Source organism: Camelus dromedarius, chromosome 3, assembly GCF_036321535.1.
Source record: "Camelus dromedarius isolate mCamDro1 chromosome 3, mCamDro1.pat, whole genome shotgun sequence".
Lineage (NCBI taxonomy): Eukaryota > Metazoa > Chordata > Mammalia > Artiodactyla > Camelidae > Camelus > Camelus dromedarius.
This window is the reverse complement of record NC_087438.1, coordinates 66,375,798-66,396,485: the sequence shown is the minus strand read 5'-3', so window position 1 is coordinate 66,396,485 and position 20,688 is coordinate 66,375,798. Positions and strand designations below refer to the sequence as shown.

At 36.1% G+C, this 20,688-nt stretch overlaps 1 long non-coding RNA gene across 1 annotated transcript in view; it reads right to left on the bottom strand.

Moving 5' to 3' along the window:
• The window catches only part of LOC116152221 (uncharacterized), a 467,251-nt gene that overhangs the window by 164,458 nt on the left and 282,105 nt on the right, over positions 1-20,688 (bottom strand). The window contains exons 3-4 of the long non-coding RNA XR_010379320.1: positions 10,169-10,283; positions 6,941-7,054 (exon numbers count right to left, since the gene is read on the bottom strand). This is a non-coding gene — a long non-coding RNA (uncharacterized LOC116152221). The remainder of the gene's footprint in view (positions 1-6,940; positions 7,055-10,168; positions 10,284-20,688) is intronic.

The window sequence follows — 20,688 nt, the reverse complement described above, 5'->3', positions numbered from 1 at the left end:
TGGTTGATGAAAACTTATTTGTCATTCATAACCTAGACCAGTAATTCTCAATTATAGTTGTGTGTTAGAGTCACTTGGAGAATTTCCTTAAAATATCAATACTTGGTTCTTCAAGGGATTCCAATCCATTTTGGTCTATATTTATATAATTCAAAATCCAGGCATGTATATAATTTTTTTAAGTTCCTAGGTATTCTAATATACAATCAGGTTGAGAAATTCTGGCTAAGATTGTGGGAAAATATGGTTATTAGCATGTTCAAAGGACAACAAAGATAGAAAATAATACTATTAAAAATAATTTACTATGAAACTTAGACCATACATATTTTAAAATTTGAATATAAAGTTCCTATGTTTCTAATTTCAATAAAAGGGTTGAACTGCAGTTAAAATATTTAATGTGCTAATGGAGGATATGAAGAAACAAAGGCAAGTCTTCCTTTTCAGCATTTAGTAATCTTCCTAAAGCAATGACATTAAGGAAAGGACAGAACAAAAGTGGGATGAGGTCTGCACACCAGAGAGACACAGAGAGGCCAATTTCTACTTCTTTTTCAACAAGTTTCAGAGAAATCTTTTAACCAGAAACATCCTTTTCACTTCAGCTAATACCCATTTCATATAAGTGGTGATGATTTTTCTAAAAAAACCCCTAGTTTCATGTTCTTTAAAATTATTTTTTAGTATTCACAATCATTTTAATAAACGTAAAATGCAACAAAGTTTTAAACTAACTTCTTAGATAACATTTTTTCCTTGAATTATATATTCACCAAGTGTGAGCTGAGACTAGCAACACTTAACATTCCATTCTTATTTCTAATCTACTAAAAAAAAAAATCATTAGACTTGACATTTATGCCAATGACAAATTACAAGAGTATCTTCAGGACACTCAACGGTCTTTTGCTGACACTGTAGTCAAGTTGCCAGTTTCCATTGACAGTCTCCAACAATTTGGCAGTTAAAGACTTTGAATTACAAATCAGCAGGTTTCATCTCAAACATCTGTGGACATTTAAGTTCACCGGAAAATTGGCAAAATTATCCTAAGGGATAAAAGACACTTGAGAGTGATATCAGTCATCCATCATCTCTCACAATCATTCCAGCAGAGCAACAGATTTAGAAAATTGGTTTTAGGCTCCCTCTCTTGTCTCCTCATTCTTGCCAAACCTGTCTTTCCTCTTTTACTCTCAAGTGCTGCACAAGGTGTTTTCATGGTGGAAATTGTTCACATGAGCATTCATCATGGCTGATTGATGGTCAATGCAAAGCATGAAAAATGCCTCCAAGTGACCCCTCATCAGACAAGTCACACAGCTGCCCTAATCCAAGCTGAGAATGTGACAGTGTGACAGTAAGACAAGTTATAATGTGTAAATAGAAATAAAATGGAAAAGGCATAAGAGAAATTATACCAAGTGAAGATGAATTGTCCAGCCATAAATTATTTAATTTTACTTGCTTGCCTAACTTTACATTGACATTTAGTTCAACATTTGACCACTATGTAGCATTTATGCCAATTCCTCCTCAATGAAGTAAATTAAAAAATCATCCTGTGAAAATGATCACTAATTAAATAAATGGACACTGAATAAGTAATAGTACAAGACTCAGTCTGTAGGCTTCTTTATTCTCCCTCTTGACACATTATATTTAAGACCAATAGTTCTCAAAGTGTGGTCTGGAGACCCTTATGAGCTCCTGAGACTTTTCGGGAAGTACACAAAGTCAAAACCACATTCATAACAATACTAAGATAGTATTTATCTGTCTCATTCTCCTTCTCTCATAAAGATATGGTAGATTTTCCCAGAAGTTACATAATGTACCCAAAATTATCTGAAAAGGCTATTAAAAGTTCTCCCATTCCCAATTACCTATCTGTGTAATGCTGGATTTCCTTCATAGACTTTGACTAAAACAACAAATTGCAATAGTGAATGAAGAAGTACATCAGATAATCCAGCTGTTTCCTATTAAGCTGGACATTAAAAAGATATTTAAAATGTAAAGCAATAACACTGTTCTTGATAATTTTTTTGTTTTCAAAACATAATTATTTTTCCATAAAATATTAGTTATATAAACAAGTGTTGGATTTATTATTGTTTCACTTAAAAAGACTATTAAGTGAATATTTTTAAATGTCTCAATTTTTCTTTTTAATTCAGTAAATATCAATAGACATAACCTATATAAACAAGAGCTTCTTGAGGTCCTCAATGATTTTTAATGTATCCTGAGACAAAAGGCTTGATATTTTACTGTTTTAGACTATTTTTAAATATCATAAATTAATCTTGTTAACATTGTACATCATTTATTACTCTCTTAAAAGATAATTGTGCACCTAGCACCCATACCTTGGTTTTTAATATTACCATCCAATTAAAGGAACCAGGATTCGTTGAAGAAATGGTTAGTTCTGGAACTTGAGTAAGAAGGAAACAAGATGAGCTAGGACCATCCTGTAGTAATGGAAAGTAAAGAAGTGCTAAATCCAATAAATTGAATAAACAGTAAGACAAACAACAAACAAAACGATGGGCATATGTAAAAGGGACACTGGAACCAATGGAAAGAGTTCCCAATGGCCAAAGCTGGAAAATTTTGAGCAACAAAATACATAAAGTAGTATTGAATTATAATCCAAAGTGTAAAATGAATACTCCATGAGTCCACACCGATGAATAAATACTTAACTAAATAAATAAATAGGAGAAAAATAAATATTCTATGCAGAATTGAAGTCATTTAGGTAAATACTCCTCTCTTGAGGAGGTAGAATATAATTCCTCACATCTTAAGTGTAAACTTCCTTTCAAAGAATATGAAAAGGGGAAAGAAGAGTAACTGAAGAAAACTGACAAACAATACAAAAACAAGGAAACAAGGAAAGTTTGAGAAAACTGCTGCAGCCAAGAAGAGCCTAGGGAATGATGACTAAATACAATATGGCATCCCAAAGAAGATTCCAAACAGGAAAAGGACATAAGGAGAAAAAAGAAAAAGGAAAAGGTGTGGCTTATTTAATATAGCTTTACTGATTCATTGGTTATGATAAATATACTACAGTAATGCAAAAGGTTCATAATAAGGGAAACTAGGTATAGGGTTTATGGGAATTAATCACTCAATTTTTATGTAAATCTAAAATTGTTCTAAAATACAAAGTTTTAAAAAATCCGTTAATGGTGAATATATTATATTTTTGGTTGAGTTCTAAGATGACAAACAGAAGACTGAGTAATTACTGAGGAGATTCTACATTAATATTTCTCAAAATGTTGTTCTAGGAATCCTACAGAAGAATGTGCCCAACGAACCCAATAAACCAGGTTCCTGGAAGCACCTCCTCCCAGGTCCTACTGAAATAGAAACTGTAGGAAGCAGAGCCCAGGAATCATCACTTGAAAAAGTATGAACTCCACGGTTAAGGAAACATGCTATTTGTTGCAAAAATGCCTTTTGAGCCTTTATTCACTTCAATAAAAATAACAAAAATAATCTGACCAAGTAACTAAGAAGCAGCAGGTCAAACAAACAAACAAAAAGTCTCCTCAAAGAACTTAAATACATAACTTTATGTATTTTAATTATTTGTAATCAGATTAATCATGATTATTTTCAATAACATGACTCATATTGTCCAAATATATTTTTCTCAGTACTAACCTAATAGATAACTAAAGTGTTTTATAATTTATGCCAGCAGAAAGTTACTCATTAGTCATATATCAAATTAGATTATCACCCTAAAATTAGTCATGCTTCATCTTATTAAGCCTACAAATACCTAGGGAAGCAGAATTAATTTCACCTAACTTTGATTCAATTTGAAATTTATGAGTAAAGAGCAGCTTCATCAAACTTTTAAGAGTCAAGTTAATTTGCCTTCAGCACAGTAGTTGTTTCTTTCTAAAAAATATATATATTATTAATAAATAAATAACATTTTAAGAGGAAATAAGGTTTCACTATAATGGAATGATCAAGGGAAAGACGACATTACCAGACCGGTCGAGGGAGATAATTAAGAGAGCAGGCTCCTTCCCTTCTACATCCTTCATGGTCATTCTGAGAATTTCTAATAGCATCAATCCTTCAAAGAGTGGTCCCTAAAGAAAGGTGATGTGTTTTTGCAAAGCAGACATTATGAGAGGATATTGAGATTGTTTCTCTGGAGTAATTTAATTCATAGAAATGGGGCCTAATAAGTTGTGTTTTTGTCTTCTACTCTTTCCTAATGTTTGAGGATTTTTAAATCATATACAGAGAAAAATAGATAAGATATCCATTGTACATTCCTTGCTTTCTAGAAATATTTATTTCTCTCTTTACAGGAATGAAAATAAATTCTTAAATACTTAACAAACTTTGATAAAAGTGTGAAATAATTGTGAGACGATTAAAATGGTTGAAAAATCTCATTCATGAGAGTTTCAGTTACAATTCTACAACCTTTGAAGTTCTGATGTCTGCAGTTCTGATAGGCTTTATATCTGGTAAAATGTTCAAACTACTATGGCTGCCAGAAATTGTGATGAGAGATCTTTCACTAAATGACTTCCATCACCACTATACATAATAAAAAGGAGCAACACGAGTTCCCTGGGTATTTGATTTAATTAAAGCTTTAGAACTATTTAGATGTTTTAAATATTTAGAACTATTTATTACAAGAGATAGAAATACCAATGACATATTTAAAATAAAGAGTTATATTAAAAATATACATAGTGAATATCAATCACATTCTACCAAATAAGATATTCAAGAAATGTAACTTCCTTTGTTATAACTAAATTTAATTTGTATTCAAAGCATCTACATCACTGAGTGGCTCTAACATTGTCATTTCAGTGTCTCTTCTCATCTTTTCCCTGAGCTAGTTGCTAATTTTTTCGGAATTATATAGAGATAGGTTATGGAGTACGTGGGTAGAAACTGGGCATCTTCCATTGTCATCTATATGCATAATACCTTGCAATCAGCTAGATGTTTGTGTTTCAAGCAGTCTTCTGTCTTCAGTTCATGCACATAACTGTCATAGCCTCCTCGTCTTGAAAACAAGGTATTTGAAGTTTCATTGGCTCTCTGTGCCATGGCCTCACTGCTCTCTGCCACTCAGAAAATATTTCTGTTGCTCCCTGAGCTCTGCAGGGGCACATGAATATTCTAGTGGGCTGCTTCAGGCCCATTTACCTAGACACTCACACAGATGTTTCTGCACCATTTGGGGTGCAGAGAAGCTGGGGAGCCCTTTATTTCCTAGGATTTGCCTGGAAAAAAAGAGCACAGGACCATTCCACTCTCTAAGTTCACCAAGTCCACCTGGGGATACGGGATGTTTCTCCTCTCTTTGATTTGACAACTGAGAGTGGAGAATGGAAAGAAGTATACATGGCCCTTTTTCTGGAATCCACAAGAGACTGAGAGCTCTTTGCTCCCTCTTGCTTCTCCCCCACCACACCCCAGTATGGATATTCTTCATATAGTTAGTGGGACATGGGCAAAACCTGGCTCTTATTTATCTTATATCTTTCCAAAAGATTTTTCTATTATATTTGATTTTTTAATACAAAAATTAAAAACTTGACTCATATACTCTGCTTTCTGCTGTAACAAGACTGCCTTGACACATTGGATGCCTCATTGTCTAGCTGCTGGAATAAGGGCAGGTCACAGAGCAATTTGGAAAACATTAGAGGAGGGGGAGGAATGCGTAAGTTAATATTGCAAATATCATTCTGCCAAATGCCTGTGAATATATCTTAAGAAATGTCTTCTTGCTTCTATACTTCTGTTTTTTACTAAAAACATAACTGATATTCCTGGAAAGGTTATAAAATTGAGAGGAAATATTACCAGAGTAGAAAATTTTCACAGATTTTATCTGTTTCTGGTACAGATTATTTTTCCATTCAGGTCAGTTTATTTAGCACAGATACATTGATGCTGGGTAAAGTTGAATTGACTGCTTCTTCAGATGTTCGATGTATAATCAAAGATTCTTACATTAAGTGAAGAACTAAGTATTGGAAGATACTTAGGTGTACATTTCCATTAATAAATACTTTAAATTTAAATCTTAGTCTTAGAAAGCAACCTTTCTTTACTAAAAACCAGAAGAGATTCCTTCCCTATCTTCAATTTCATTTCCAGTTCTTTAACTGACATACACATTCCTTGCAGGGAGAAATACACTGAAGTAAGTGATTTTAAGTTTTTTATGGTCAGGAAACTATAATTTATATTTTATCCATCGCCACAAAGGGTATCCATTATGAGTGCTCAATCTGTGTAAAATGGGATGAAGAATGTAGTGAAATGATAAAGAAAAAGAGAATCAGTGAGTCACTTGAAATTGGTCCGCAACTTGTAACAGAAGTTATTAAAAACTCTTTTTAGATAGAAATAATATCCTACACTAGTGTAGTCCTAAGATGAGAAGTCTTAACTTCAAATTTGCAAGAATTGTCTATCTCTAATTCTATTCAGTTTTAAATTAAGATCACCTCTAAGTCGTGCAAAGATTAATCAAAATTCCAAAGATAGGTGTGTAGAATTGAAAAACTCATGGGAAGTATCCAGACAAATCCCTCTGATGAAAAGCTACCCAGAGGAATGCCAGAACAAACACACTAACAAGCAGAAAACGATCCTCAAACAAGACTGATTTCCTTCTTGAGGAATTAATACTTAAAAAATACAAGGCAATGATTTTTCCATAAAAGTGTATATCCTTTTACACATGAGCTTTGCATGCCAGAAATCTATTGTTTTATAGCATCAAAGGTTCTTGGTGACTCTTGTTCACGTGAGTGTGTGCATCTGTGTGTGTTTGTGCATTTGTGAGTATCAGGTGCATATGAAGTTGCTGTGGCTCCAAGAGTTCAAATTTCTCATCTGTCCAACTTTGGCTTACCAGGTCATTCAGTCTTTTGTTTGTTGCTTTGTTTTTTGTTTTGGCATTGTTTTTCTTTTTCTTTCTCTTTTTCTTTTTTCTTTTGCTTTGTTTCAGTGCCAAAATGTTGATCACCTAAGAAAAAAAGTTTTAAGTATCTCAAGTCTTATTTTCCTTTATGAAAAATCCAGTCCTTACATTGTATATAAAGCAAATATTAATCACAACTTTTTTCTCCTCCCCATCAAAAAGGATGATATATTAGGCTTACTGCACACATTTGAAACATTTTTACACAAACTCTACAACACCACATTATCCTTTCTAAGCATTAAAGTGAATTTTCACCCCGATCATTACTCATGAATTAATGATAATTCTATGTGTTATAGGTGTTAAATTGCATTTTAGGTAGTCTGTACCTAAGAGATTCAACTTGTCCACTTTTTCACATCCAACCTCCTCATCTAATTGGCCCACTGAGAAAACAGTTCTCTTATCTTACCTTATCTTTTTTTTCCCCACTCCCTGCATAATGCTAAAGGATATAAATCTATGTGACAGCAGCTCTGTGAAAGTGTATAACTTGACCCTAAAGAGTATAGCCTTTTATTGGTTGTCTCCCTTTGTGCTGGGCAGACAGAAATTGCCTTCTGACAAGAGTAGGATCAATTAAGCTGATAACAGGAGAATTGTGTGAGAACAACGAGACCTACCTGGACCATAATGCCAGAGCTTTCATTATACAGATCCTGTGACTCCACAAATGAATAAAGACACATTTCCCCTGTTAAAGTCACTTACAGCTAGAAGCCGGCTATGTTAGAGAGAGGGCTTAGAGGAATGCACCATATAATTCTCTTTGAAAATGAATGTGCTGACGCCTCACTGAGCTGAAGACAATGAAAGGAACACGAGCAAGGACAGACAGAGATAGACAAAGACTAGGAAAGATAGGCAGGACACACTTTTGGCACAAAGCAGCTCTGGAACCTGAATGAAAATACTGTTCTGATTTTAATTTCCCAAAAAAGTGTATAATGTTTCTATTGGACCTACTATTAATATATGAATTGTTGAACTTGATCAATGATCCATTAGCTGTCATTGGTGAGAAAAAGTAAAACTAAGATTCCTAGCCTTTAGCCATAATTAAAGCAAAATGAGAAATCAACTTTTATTCAAAAGCCTGCAAATGATCTGTCATATCTACATCTTAACTACTGAGAATGCTTATATTTTGTACATTTTTCTTCATACTATGAAAATTTTAGACATGATCGTGTATAGCTCTAAATGACAGGTCTACCTCACAGAGAAGTTTACTATGTGGAATAAAAAAATGTCCAAAGTATTATACAACTTACTGTTTAGAAAACAGATTTGGCTTTCCCAGTTAACTTTCTCTGCAGAAGTTTTCCAGCCTACCTTAAATATCCATTCCGTGGGGTCCTCTGTCTATTTACCCACAATTTTGAGTCCCCCTGTCTACTGCAGGTTGTAGGAGCTACTCCTCACGTAAATGTGGAGACTTGTAAACTCAATCATCATTGTTTTGCCTTCAGGTTATTTGATTAATAAAAACACAACGCTTGTTAATTGGTTTCCATATTTTATGGATTTTATTATTTTGGGGAAAAAATTCAACATAACTGACTTGAAATGTTTTGTTAAATCCTAGACTGAAGGTTTTTCTAAAGAAAATAGATTGCAACTGAATAACTAATCAACAGTAAAATCCAGGAAGTAAGCCAAATTATCCCTCCTAAAAGACTTCATGCATAGAATCCTTGTCCATTTTAATAAAAATTATAACTTTATTAACTAATCTTAGTATTTAAGAGCTAAATAATATTTTAACACATGATAATTCTCTTGGTTAATTCAAGAGGCCTGATAGGAGTGTTAGCCAAAAAAGTCACCTCTAGAAGTGCTTTACATTCTTCAGTTTTCTGCCTAGGAAGTTTCTGTTAAGAATGGCAGTGCTATAAGGTGATAGGATTAACATCCATTCGAATGACCATGTCCTACACTAGGCCCTGTATTTTTACTTCCCCAAAGAGGAATAGCACAATTTTAGGAGAACATGTTGGTTTAAACTTCTCACAAAGCTGGCACTAAGATAGGTAGCGCATTTGGGGGGTGAGCTCAGCAAGAACTATGCAGGTGTGGGAAAGTAAACAAGGAAGGAGGAAATAATAAAATGCCTCAATGAGTTTGATCCTGCCCTAGCCGGATCTCAGGGATCCTCTGAGAGAATGAGGAAATGATGTCTCAGAATTCTGCCCCAAAAAATATTTCCTGAAGTCTATTAGCAGTTTCAGTGTCTAAATATAAACAATAGACACTGACTACTCTCTACTCAAGCTCTACCTTGGTGTCTATTCTCACAATAGACACTGACTACTCTCTACTCAAGCTCTACCTTGGTGACTTAGCCAGCCCCCATCCCTCCATCTATTATTTCTGCTTTTCCTGACTCATTGCCTGTTTAAATTCCCTGAGTTTGGGTCTTACTCAACTAACTGACATACAGTATAGGATGCTGACACTCCCCCTGAGGTCATTCTGAGCAACAACAGGCCATTAACCAGTCAATAGATGATGGGATTTGGGTCCGGTCTACTCTGGGTCCAAGGCGGTGGAGATATGAGGTGCAGATTATATCAATCCTTTCATTAGGAATGCATCATAAAGCACCTAGATATGAAACAGGCAGTTTGAGGCTTCCCAGAAGAGGGCTTTTGAACTGGCAAGTACCTGGCTTTACTATTCCAGCAATGGGAGGTTGATGATTTTCTTCCATTTATAATCTATAATACATGATGTATGCACAGTCCCTCATTCTCTGAACACATTTCATAGTTCCTGCTACAGTGCCTCTTATTCTGTACCCAGAAGCCACTCAATAAATTTGAAGAGTGACTCACAGACTCTGGAAATTTCAAGAAAAAGATGATAGTGTACACAGCAGGAAATATTGGCTATAAGTGATTCAGCAGATCAAAACTGATGCTGCTGGCTGATAGGGCCATTCCAGGACAGAATATTGTCAATCCACATAGAAAATCCTACCCTTGTCAGCAGCAGCCAGACCATGCCCATGTATTTATGAAGTACTAAATAGAAGCAATGAAAATCCTTCAGGGAAAAAAGAACAAAGAGGCATAGATACCCTAAACCTAAAACATTTGTTTTAGTTCTTCAACTCACTTCAACACATCATTGTACATAGAACAAAATACTTACGACAGTAGGCAAGAATGATTCAGAATCCAACTTGGAAAGAAGAAATTGTTACGAGTAAAATCCTCCTGGGCTACTAGGATTCTTACTGTTTTTCACTGCAAATCTTGTCAGAGAGCTTTGAAAAGAAAACAGAACTTTTAGTAATTCTCACAGGATTACTTGCACTTTTTAAAATACTCTTTAGAGCCAAGTGTGCTCCATTGCACAATGCCTCTAATTATTTTGAAGAAGTTTCTTTCTTTCTTTTAAAATTAAGTTTTAAAATTATTTTTGACTCTTTTTGTAAAACAGACTCAATTATATAAGTATAAACCCACAGATGCAGGATATGCTTTTCCTGATCCTAGATGTGACCATTTGTCACCTTGTGACATTTGCTTTCGCTAATCAACTGAGCAAATATTCCCTGATGTTTCACATCCCAGCTGCCAGATTGGGAGCTATAGAAGAACAAAAGGATGGCGTCCACACCCTCAAGGAACTCACAAGCTAGCAAAGGTATAACACAAGTATGCAAATAAGATAGTATATAAGAGAGATATGAAATAATGCTCATAAGAATAGAGTGAGTGGGTCATTAAAAGCTCATGGAAAAGATAATATTAGAGATGGTTTCTAAAACTAGGCAGCATTTTAACAGGCGAAGTTGGAGGGAAGGACATGACAGGAGAAAAGAAAAAGGAAATCAAAAACAAAGCTTAATTGCTTAATAGTAATGATTTTTGTTTAGTAAAAGTATAGATAGGTATAGAAAAGTAGACCAGAAAGGAGTGATCACCAAATACCAGTTGGAGAAGTTGTAATAAATTGAAAGGAAGATTCTAAAAGTTCAGAGTAGGAGAGTAACATAATTAGTTCTATATTGGTTGAATATATGGGAGATCTTTAAGAAACCATTAAAGGTCTTCAGTTGTACCCTAGACCTTCTCCAAAATTCATTTTCCAGATGACCCTCAGTTATATGAAAGAGGAACTCCTGGGTTCTCAAGATAAATTTTTAGAACCCAGCCGATGGACATTTCCAAGGACACCTTTAGGCAAGTCTCAGTCCCCTGCTCTCAGCCCCAAAGATCCCTTGCTCATTGTGAATACTGGAGAGACAGATGAGTGATGACTAGAAGAAAGGAAAGAAGGAAGGAAGGAAGAAAGGAAGGAAGGAATGAACGAATGAACAAACACACCTACGTTATACATATGACTTTCAAAGATATTTCACTTATACTGACATTTTAATCTTACAACAACTTTTTAAGAAAGATAAGAGAGTTATTCTGAGAATCATTTAAAAGGAACTGAGCTAGGTAACATGTCTAAATGGTACAGTTACTAAATGATGTGATCAAGTCTATACCATAATTTTTTGTCCATTGCTTTTTTCCATTACACCAAACTGCACCTCTGTAATTCTGGACAGATACATCTCCCTATGTGCCAGTGATTTTCACATTCCTTACTTGAGCCTAGACATTTTCTTCAATCACCAGGTTTATAAATTTAGCTCCCATCTCAAGGTCTTTCTCAAGATATGCAATAGACAGATGAAGTCCACCAAGTTCACCACACAACTCCCTGCCTTCCCAATAAACCTGACCTTCTCTTGCCTGTTCTACAATGAATCATGTAAAACAGAACCACAAACATTATTCTCAGTTTTTCCCTCTCCTTAATACACCGTATCAAATCAGTCACTGAGCCCTCTTTCCTTACTATTATCCCCATTCCTATGACAACAGCTTGGTTCTGATCTGCATTATCTCTTACTCTTAGAGATAATAATCAATTATGATAAGCACATGGGACCCTCAAACCCATCCTATGTCCTGTGACTACCTAGGATTTTGATACCTCCTTTGTTAGAAAACACAAATGTAGCACATAATAGGTATCCAAACATCAAATCTAATTATTTTGCATCATATTTTTACATCATGTTTGCTATATTATGCAAGATTTTATTGGTTTTATTTTTTAATACTTTCTAAGAAAGGGAATCAATAAATAGAGAATTACTTCTTCTCTCAGTAACTTTAAGTAAATTAAACTCAGTCTCTAGGAAGGAGCACAACATGATGTCACTTCCTAAATTATTCTGCTCAGAAGACATACTGTGGATAAAATGTCTTCATAAGTTGTGCAAAACCACTTCACTGATGTGTTAAATCCAGAAAGAATGCATACGTATTTCCATAGTTGCATACTTGTTTTGTTGCTGGTAACTACAGAGAATTCTGTTATGATCTAATTCATGATATATGACATTTTTTATTTCTCATAACTATTTGATTGTGTTTAGTACTCTATCATCACTCATTTACAATGAGGTGGTCAAAATGCAATCACTAAAACATAACCCAGCTGTCTCATCTATAAATAAATATATAAACATATGTTATGTACACATTTTGGCCAGACAATAACCTAGAAAATCAAAGGATATGTTCAAATAAACACCTTATTCAGATCCAACCTAAATGGGTATAGGCAAAGGAGGAGAAACAAGGAGAAAGGCCTCTGGAATTCCCCATCTCCCTACGCCATGCTCTGCTCCCACAGTGTGATCCAGCCACAACGGTCTTTGAACAGCTTCTTATGCTCCAAGCTCTGGCCATCCCCAGGATTTTTCTTCCCACTGTTCCCTCTCTCTGGAGGGCTCCTGCCTGACGTTGCCTGGATAGATCCTTCCCATCCTTCCAGTCTCAGCACAACATTTCTGTCAGCGAGGCCTTCTCTACCACCTGGTGTATGACAAGTCCCAGTTATTCTCATTTATAGCCTCCTCTTTTTTCATTATAAAAATTTCCATAGTTATTCAATATAGATTGATTTGTGAGTTTACAAGTATAATGTCATCTTGTACAATAGACAGCATGGTCCATAAGGGAGGATTCTCTGTTTTCTACCACTGTAACACAGCACACAGCACAATGCCTGGCCCAGTACATGGTAGATGCACGATAAATATTTAAGGTGAGGAAAAAGGAAGGGAGGAAGAACAGTGATAAAAACTAAAAAGCAAAGCCAGAAAGAAAGCAGATAACTTTTAAAAGGTAGGAAAAGATAAGAAAAGAACAAGCAGATAATATATGAAAAATAGGGACAAAGAACAAAGTGCTACAAGCTGTTGGGGAAAAAAATAAAAAGAAAGTAAAAAATAAAAAGAAAGTATAAAGTAAAAACAAAATGATTCCTGATGACAGTGCAGCCAATCCAACATCTTCCCATGAATATCAACTAGAAAACCAGACTGAAACAAGATTATGACTGTCACCAATGAAAAAACTGTCATACTGATGTCTCCTTGTAATGTATGCACTGGTTTATAGACCCAAACTCCTTGAGTCAGCACCACAAATCTGGCTAATGTTCTTTAGAGCAGCATTTGCCCTTTAGGGTTCTGATTTAGCTGACAGATGTGTAAAATCCCTTGTAGCCAGTTACTTTACTATTGATTACACATCTGTGAGGCTCATAGACTTGTGTTTTTCCTAGCTAAGGTCAGCATTACCTTAAGCCCTATGCCCCAATGCCTAGCTGTCTGTTTTAAAGGGCATGACATAAATTCAAGCTATGCCTTGGCCACTTCCACTTTTTACCCCTGGTGGTTCTGTAGATTAATATGGAAGATATTGATCTAAAGTTCTCTGCTGGGAAATGAATGCATGTCAGTGAATTTGGGGTTAAGGCCAAAGCCTGGTGCCATCTCTTCCTTATACACAAGTAAAGCTGAGGCTTGAGGTTGTCAGAGGACACTCCCCAGTGAATTTAGGTGACAAATATGCAGCCGTCAATGAAGCTTATCTTAATAACCTTCTTTAAAATTGCAAACTTACCCTTTCACCACATTCCCAATCCCCCTTAATCTGCTCTACTTTTTTATTGCCCTCATCACTTCTGAATACATCTCATGACTTATGCCACTTGTTATTTATTTCCTTCTCCTTCCACTAGAATATAACTGAATAAGGTCAGAGATATCATCTATTTTGTGCACTTCCAGATACCTAGAACAGTGCCTGCCACATAATAGGCACTTGATTAGTATTTTGTCAAATGATGAATCAATGAATGAAGATCAGTATTCTGTATTGTGGGAAGTAAGGAGGCAGGCAACAAAGATATGAACATTTGGATCTTTGCCTTTGAAGAACTTAAGGGAAAATAAGCATATACACAGGAGATTGGCCAAAACTCCTATGATATAACAAACATTAGTAAATATAATTACATATGTTAATAAATGCTATTGTATCATAAGAAGAGAAGCTTCCCATAGCAGGAATAACACTGGACTTGGAAAGTTGGGGTTGAATCCTGCCTCCACCACTTATCAACTATCACTTTAGCACTTACTGTGTCAGGTAAGTCACTTAAACCCTCTGAGCATCAGATTCTTTATTAGTTTGAATGAATAACAACGGTTTCCTCATGGAATTCTAGTGACAGTGAAGTGAGATTACAAATGTGAAAGCAACTGGCTAATAATATGTACTCAATGTATGTCTATTGAGTGAATGGGCATTCTCATTTATAAATGAGACAAGCAGAGTGGTTAGTTTGCTTTCCTAAGGTCACCCAGTTAATGTCAGATTTGGAATTTCAAGTCTCCTCATTTCCAGCCCAGTATTAACCGAAAATAGAATATAGTGTCTACTCTGTCCCTTGATTTTATTCCTATGAGCAATTCTGTTTCTCACACTTAACAAAAATTTATCATTTGTTCTAGAAAAGGAGCATCATTTCCCTGAAACACCCTCATTAGGCTCCAAGATGTCTAAGCTCTGTCTCCATTTAATCGGTTTACTTGTGAAGGAGCAATTTGCTTTACGACCTCTTTGCAGAGTCTGAAGGGTTTATGACCATGTGGTGTCAACAAGGAGCTCTATGATGCTTTCAGTTCCATTTACCAGCTTCAGGGTCTTCAGATTGTAGCAACACATTTGTTCTGAAAAGACCAGAGTTTGAACATTAAATCTGAGCATCCCTCATGCTTTCTCCTCTTACTGTCAAATGGAACAATCACTTCCCATGGTCCATTCCACAACCAGGGCAGCAACCCCTAGGAAAATATGATGTGTTTTGAATAACACATCAACTTAAAACATGTCCTCTTGTCCGGTCACAAGGCTTCTGAAAGGCTGAGTGAATCTGCTTTGGTCAGTCTCATAACCTTTTTGTAAATGGAAATAAAGATTTCCAGGGAGCCAAGAAACCAATAACCTCAAACCTAGAAACCTGGAGTTCTGAGTCTATGATCATGAAAAGGGCATGATATTTCCTTACTTTTAAATGCATAAGTTGAGACTGATGTAAACAAAGCGATAAAACAGTTAAAGGCTCAGAGGCCCCTAACCAACTCATCGTGCAACCCTGTTAGCACCATATGAATCTCAAATTATGTGGCTGAGGGGCAGGAGAGGAGATGAACTAAAATAATTCAAGTAAAAGTTCACCCTAACTTGCTCAAGTACAAAATGGTATGGTTATTGTACACATACTTGGTATTTGGTAATTTAAGAGCAGGATATGAAATAGATTCTTGTCTCTGGCATAATCTGTAAATCTGTTTCATTTTCCTCTCTCTGATGATCAGTCTTTTTGCTTGGTTTTGTTTTTTCTTCTTATTTATCAATAGTTATATGATTTTTCAGATCAAGTTCCCAATGTTCACTGACTCAATATTTTGGTGTCTCAATTCTCATAATCCTAGAAAATGAGAGGAGACTCTCACTGGTTTTGCCTATCATTTCCAACCAGGCCACCAAAGACTGGGAATCCTGGGGGCAGTGGGGTCACACGGGTAGGAGGGCCTGCAGTAGAAGCAGGTTCTGCAGAAACCTGGGACTGAAAATGATAAACAGTCCCTCCTCACAAGTAGGAATAATACTTTTTATTAATTCTGGAATTAATCCACTTCTCCCTGTCACCACATTAATTCCCCCTTGCATGGTTTCATTTTCTGCTATTTTGGTTACCAACAGTTAACTGTGACCCAAAAATACTGATTCATTTTTATAATGAATTAATAACTCCTGTTAATTGAATAAAATAAAAACAATAATAAAACAACTCATAAGTTTTACCCAATTGTGTGCAATTCTGAGTAGGGTGATGAAACCTTGTACATTCTGCTCTGTTCCCTTCCAGGTCCCCAGCCAGCGACATGGTCAGCTCCTGACATCTAACCATTGACATCGTCATGGCTCAATGATCCAAGATCAACCAACAGATGATCCTCCTTCTGACTGTTGTCAGAGGGTCAATAGGAGCCTAAAGCTTCAGTCACAATGCCGATGTCATTCACCTCACTTCATCTCATTACACAGCATTTTATCATCTCACATCATCACAAAGAGAAGGGTGAATACAGTCCAGAGAGACCACAGTCACTTAACTTTTATTACAGTATATAATTATAATTTTTCTTCTATTATTATTGTTTATAATCTCTTACTGTATCTAATTTGTAAATTAAACTTTATCATAAGTATGCATGTATGGGAAAAACATATATCCATAGGGTTGGGTGTTACTCATGGTTTCAGGCATCCACTGGGGGTCTTGGAACCTATCCCCCACAGATAAACAGGGACTACTGTGTCTCAGCTGAAACTACCATCATTGCTCACCTTTACCACTCACTGTACTGCCTCTTAGGGGGTCCCCCTATATACAGATTCTACTCTTCTAAACCCTTTCCAGCTGCAACCAGGATGGTTTCACTGTGTCATTCCTCTGCTCAAAACTCTAAAATGGCTCCCTGCTTGTCTTCAGAGGAAGACAAAATCCAATTTTTCCAATGTGCTTAGAAAGCCTCATCTGATTCACTGTTACCTCCTCATGGCTCTCCATTCTTATACTCCCTCCAAACCACAGCACCATGGCTTGGACAGGCTAACCGCTTACACAAGTATACCACAAGCACACCAGGTTCTCTGAGACTTCCAAGACTGAATATTCTGTTCTTCTACCTGGCATACTCTCCTCTTTGGTTGCACCTGCCTAGTTATATGTGTTCCTTAGAATTTAATTCAGATGCAAACTTCTCAAAGAAGCCTCCCCTCATCTCCTACACCTAGGATGGACACCCTAAGTGTGCTCCTCCTCTAGCACACATTACACTCCATTGTCATGGGCTGTGTACTCTCCTGTTCCGGCCACCCCACCAGCCTGTCAGCACCCAGAAGACAGACCCCTCTGGAAATGCATCATATCCTCATCCCACTGCATAGCCTGGCACCGAGCTGGTGCTCAATAAATATTTCTTGGCAGAATTAGTGAGTAAGCAAACCCTCATCTTCTTTCTGCATCATGATGATAATATAAAGCAATCCAAAGAGGTCACAAAGTACAGTCTCCATAGTTTCAAAATCTAAAACTCTCAGAAAACACACCAGCATAGTCCATAGGTTCCCCCCCCCGCTTAAAAATACTTAAAGTGACTGCAAAATATATTATTTCTCTCCTCTGTTGATATCAGCTCTTCAGCTTGTTCCCTAGCACCAGAGTAATTGAAGGGGCTTGGAACTGGCCTGCTGACAGATATTTAGATACACACACTGTCAGAGATATGCTTTTGAGCCCCCAGGTACCCACTGTCTTGCTAACACCAGAAAATTAAAGTGTTCAACTGAAAATGTAACCCTAGCCTCCTACATAAATGGCATAGGAATACATCCCCACACAACTCCTTCAAGGTCACATGTTGAAAAAGCCAACCTTGCTCAGGATAGGAAAGAAAATGTGATACCTCATGACATTTAAAAAAAAAATCAGGTTTTTCTTTATGCCTGCCAAATGGAGCTACTAACAGCTTTTTACTGTTTAGTTTCTACTTATCATTTGGGGACCATTTGGCAGACTGCACGTAGACCTACAGATAGAGTTCTATTGTCTGCAAGTCCACAAGTTACCCCCAGCCAAGCATGCCTGACACATTGAAACCTGTTTGCAGGATTGGTGGGTTTCATTAAAGCTTAGCAAAAAGACAAAAAACTGTCTAACTTTTCAGCTGCCCAGAAACACAACCCAATTAAGATGAGCAGAGGTTTAGTAGTTTATGAAACAAGGTTCTAACCAGGTTTTAAATCTATTAATCTTCTCTCCTGGTTGTGTCCAAGAGTCCCAGAAAAGCAGCCACTTAGCTCTTAGCTCACATCACCTCATTGCAATCCCTTAGCTAGATTTTTATGTACAGTCACAGCGCCCACCAGCAGAAGACACTTGTCTGAGCTGAGTATTTGAATGCTATCCATGCTAAAATCAGATTAAGGATTTCATTTAATTTTTAAGAGGAAGCTTCCAAGTAATGGATTTATCTTTTTTTCCTTTTTTAAAACAGTTTTTAATTAGATGTCATTTAAAAAAAAAACCTACAGTACTTAAAAAACTACACCACAACTACATCAGGTGACATTTCACTGAATCCTGACAAGAAGAGTTTTTCCTAAAAGGAGCATCTTTGCTTCAGTGCTTCCCTCTTTATTTCAGGATCAGTTTTCATTTGTATACAGCTATAAATGATGATGTGGCAACCAACTGGCTTGCTTATGGCACCCAGTACTCTTGTCTGGGACAAAAATAGCAAAATCTGGGTTGTGACATTCTCTAAGAAGAGGGCTTTGTCCAGGGTGAGTGATCACATTCCAGACTTGCCTATCTATTTTAGCTTCAAGAATCCTAAACTAACAACAGACTTCTGCCATGGTAATGAGCAAAATGTTAACTTGTACCAAATTTAAGTAGAAAGCTACTTACAAAAAAAAAAAAAAAAAAGAAAGAAAAGAAAAGAAAATATATTCATTTTGTTTCAGTGCAGAAGAGTATGATTTCTTTTCTCAGACCTTCCAGCCAAGCAGTAGCTTTAAGATTAAAATAAGCATGGTAGTTTCTGTATGGGCAACCTGAGCACATTCTCCAAGCATCTTTGAATTGTTCAGATCCATCATTTACATTGATAACCTTGTCCACAGAATATTACTTAGATTAAATTAATAACAATTTCATGAATTTTGGTCTCAGCAAGCATATGCACCCGCCCACTTAACAAGGTGCACTCTGTATTTCAGTTCCTTCCAAAAACAAGTATTTAGTCAACCCAAAGTATAATTTGTCATTGAATCTTTTGGAAAAGTCTTCATATTCCCCACCCTCCACAATCTCTGTTCTTTCATCATTCTATTGGATTAACTCTCTCAAATATATATCACTAATTTCCTAAAATGACCATTTTCTAGACCTCTTCTAAGCTCTGCTGAAAATTCAGTAAATGCAACCATCATTTTATTTTTGAAATACTCCACCTCTTTAGTTTCTGAACTCTGAAATAAGTGTCTTTTCTTTTATGTCTCTGACTACTCCCCTATCTTCTCAAAATTCCTCCTCTTGACCTGAATTGGGTGTTGTTCAAGGTTCCTTTTTAACCCTGGCCCTTTTTTCTCTTCTCTCTCTCTTTTTTCCCTCTACCTTGTCTCTCCTTCAGTGATCTCTTTTATGCTGGTAGATATCATAACAAGATTATACTTTATAGCACAGGGAAATATAAACAAGATCTTATGGTAGCTCACAGAGAAAAAAAGTGTGACAATGAATACATATATGTTCATGTATAACTGAAAAATTGTGCTGTACACTGGAATTTGACACAACATTGTAAAATGATTATAAATCAATAAAAAATGTTAAAAAAAAGACAAAGGAACTTTCTTAGACTCGTGTTTCCCACTCCTAATGCTCCACTCTTCAGAACTATCTGAGTTGATCTTTGGAATGTGTTGGAGAATGAACTCATTATAGTGCTCTTTAAATCTGTTCTTACTCCAGTATTTCCCACATCTCTTTACTATGCCATCATTGTCCCTGGAACTCCAACTTAAAACAAATAGAAGCAATGTTTTTCTCTTCTCCCCCTATGTTACAATTCTTGCTGATTCTTTTATTTAACTTCTCATTCTATAATATTTGTTGTATACCTGTCATATGAAGGCACCATGCAATTCATTACAAATACAGTGGGCAGGATACAATAGACAGGATCTCTGTTCAACACACAGTTTATTGCTGCTCTGCTTACATAAAGCCTTTCATACTTACTTTCTCTTTTTAGTTCCAATGCCATTAAGCTAACTCAAGGATATAATGATTTCTTACTTGCTATATAATATGCCTATTCAAATACCAATGGCTATTACTCTTTCCTACAAACATTAGCATGGCATATCAAACACTAACACCCTGTGTTCCTTTTCCAAGCTTATATTTTGCTGTCGATGAACACCACGGCCCCTCAAAACATTATGTACAATTCTACCATTCTCCCCATACATGTCTTTGTCAATGTTCTTTCTCCATTTGTAACAGCCTTTACCCTACCTATTGAACCTTCTCCCAAGCAAAATTTCCCACAGGCCAACTGAAGGGGGCTCAGTAATATCTACACATACAGTGGGTTGTGTTACAAAAAAGAACCCTGAGTTTGGGAAAACTGGATCTTTTATACTGGACAGTAAATATGCCACATTTTT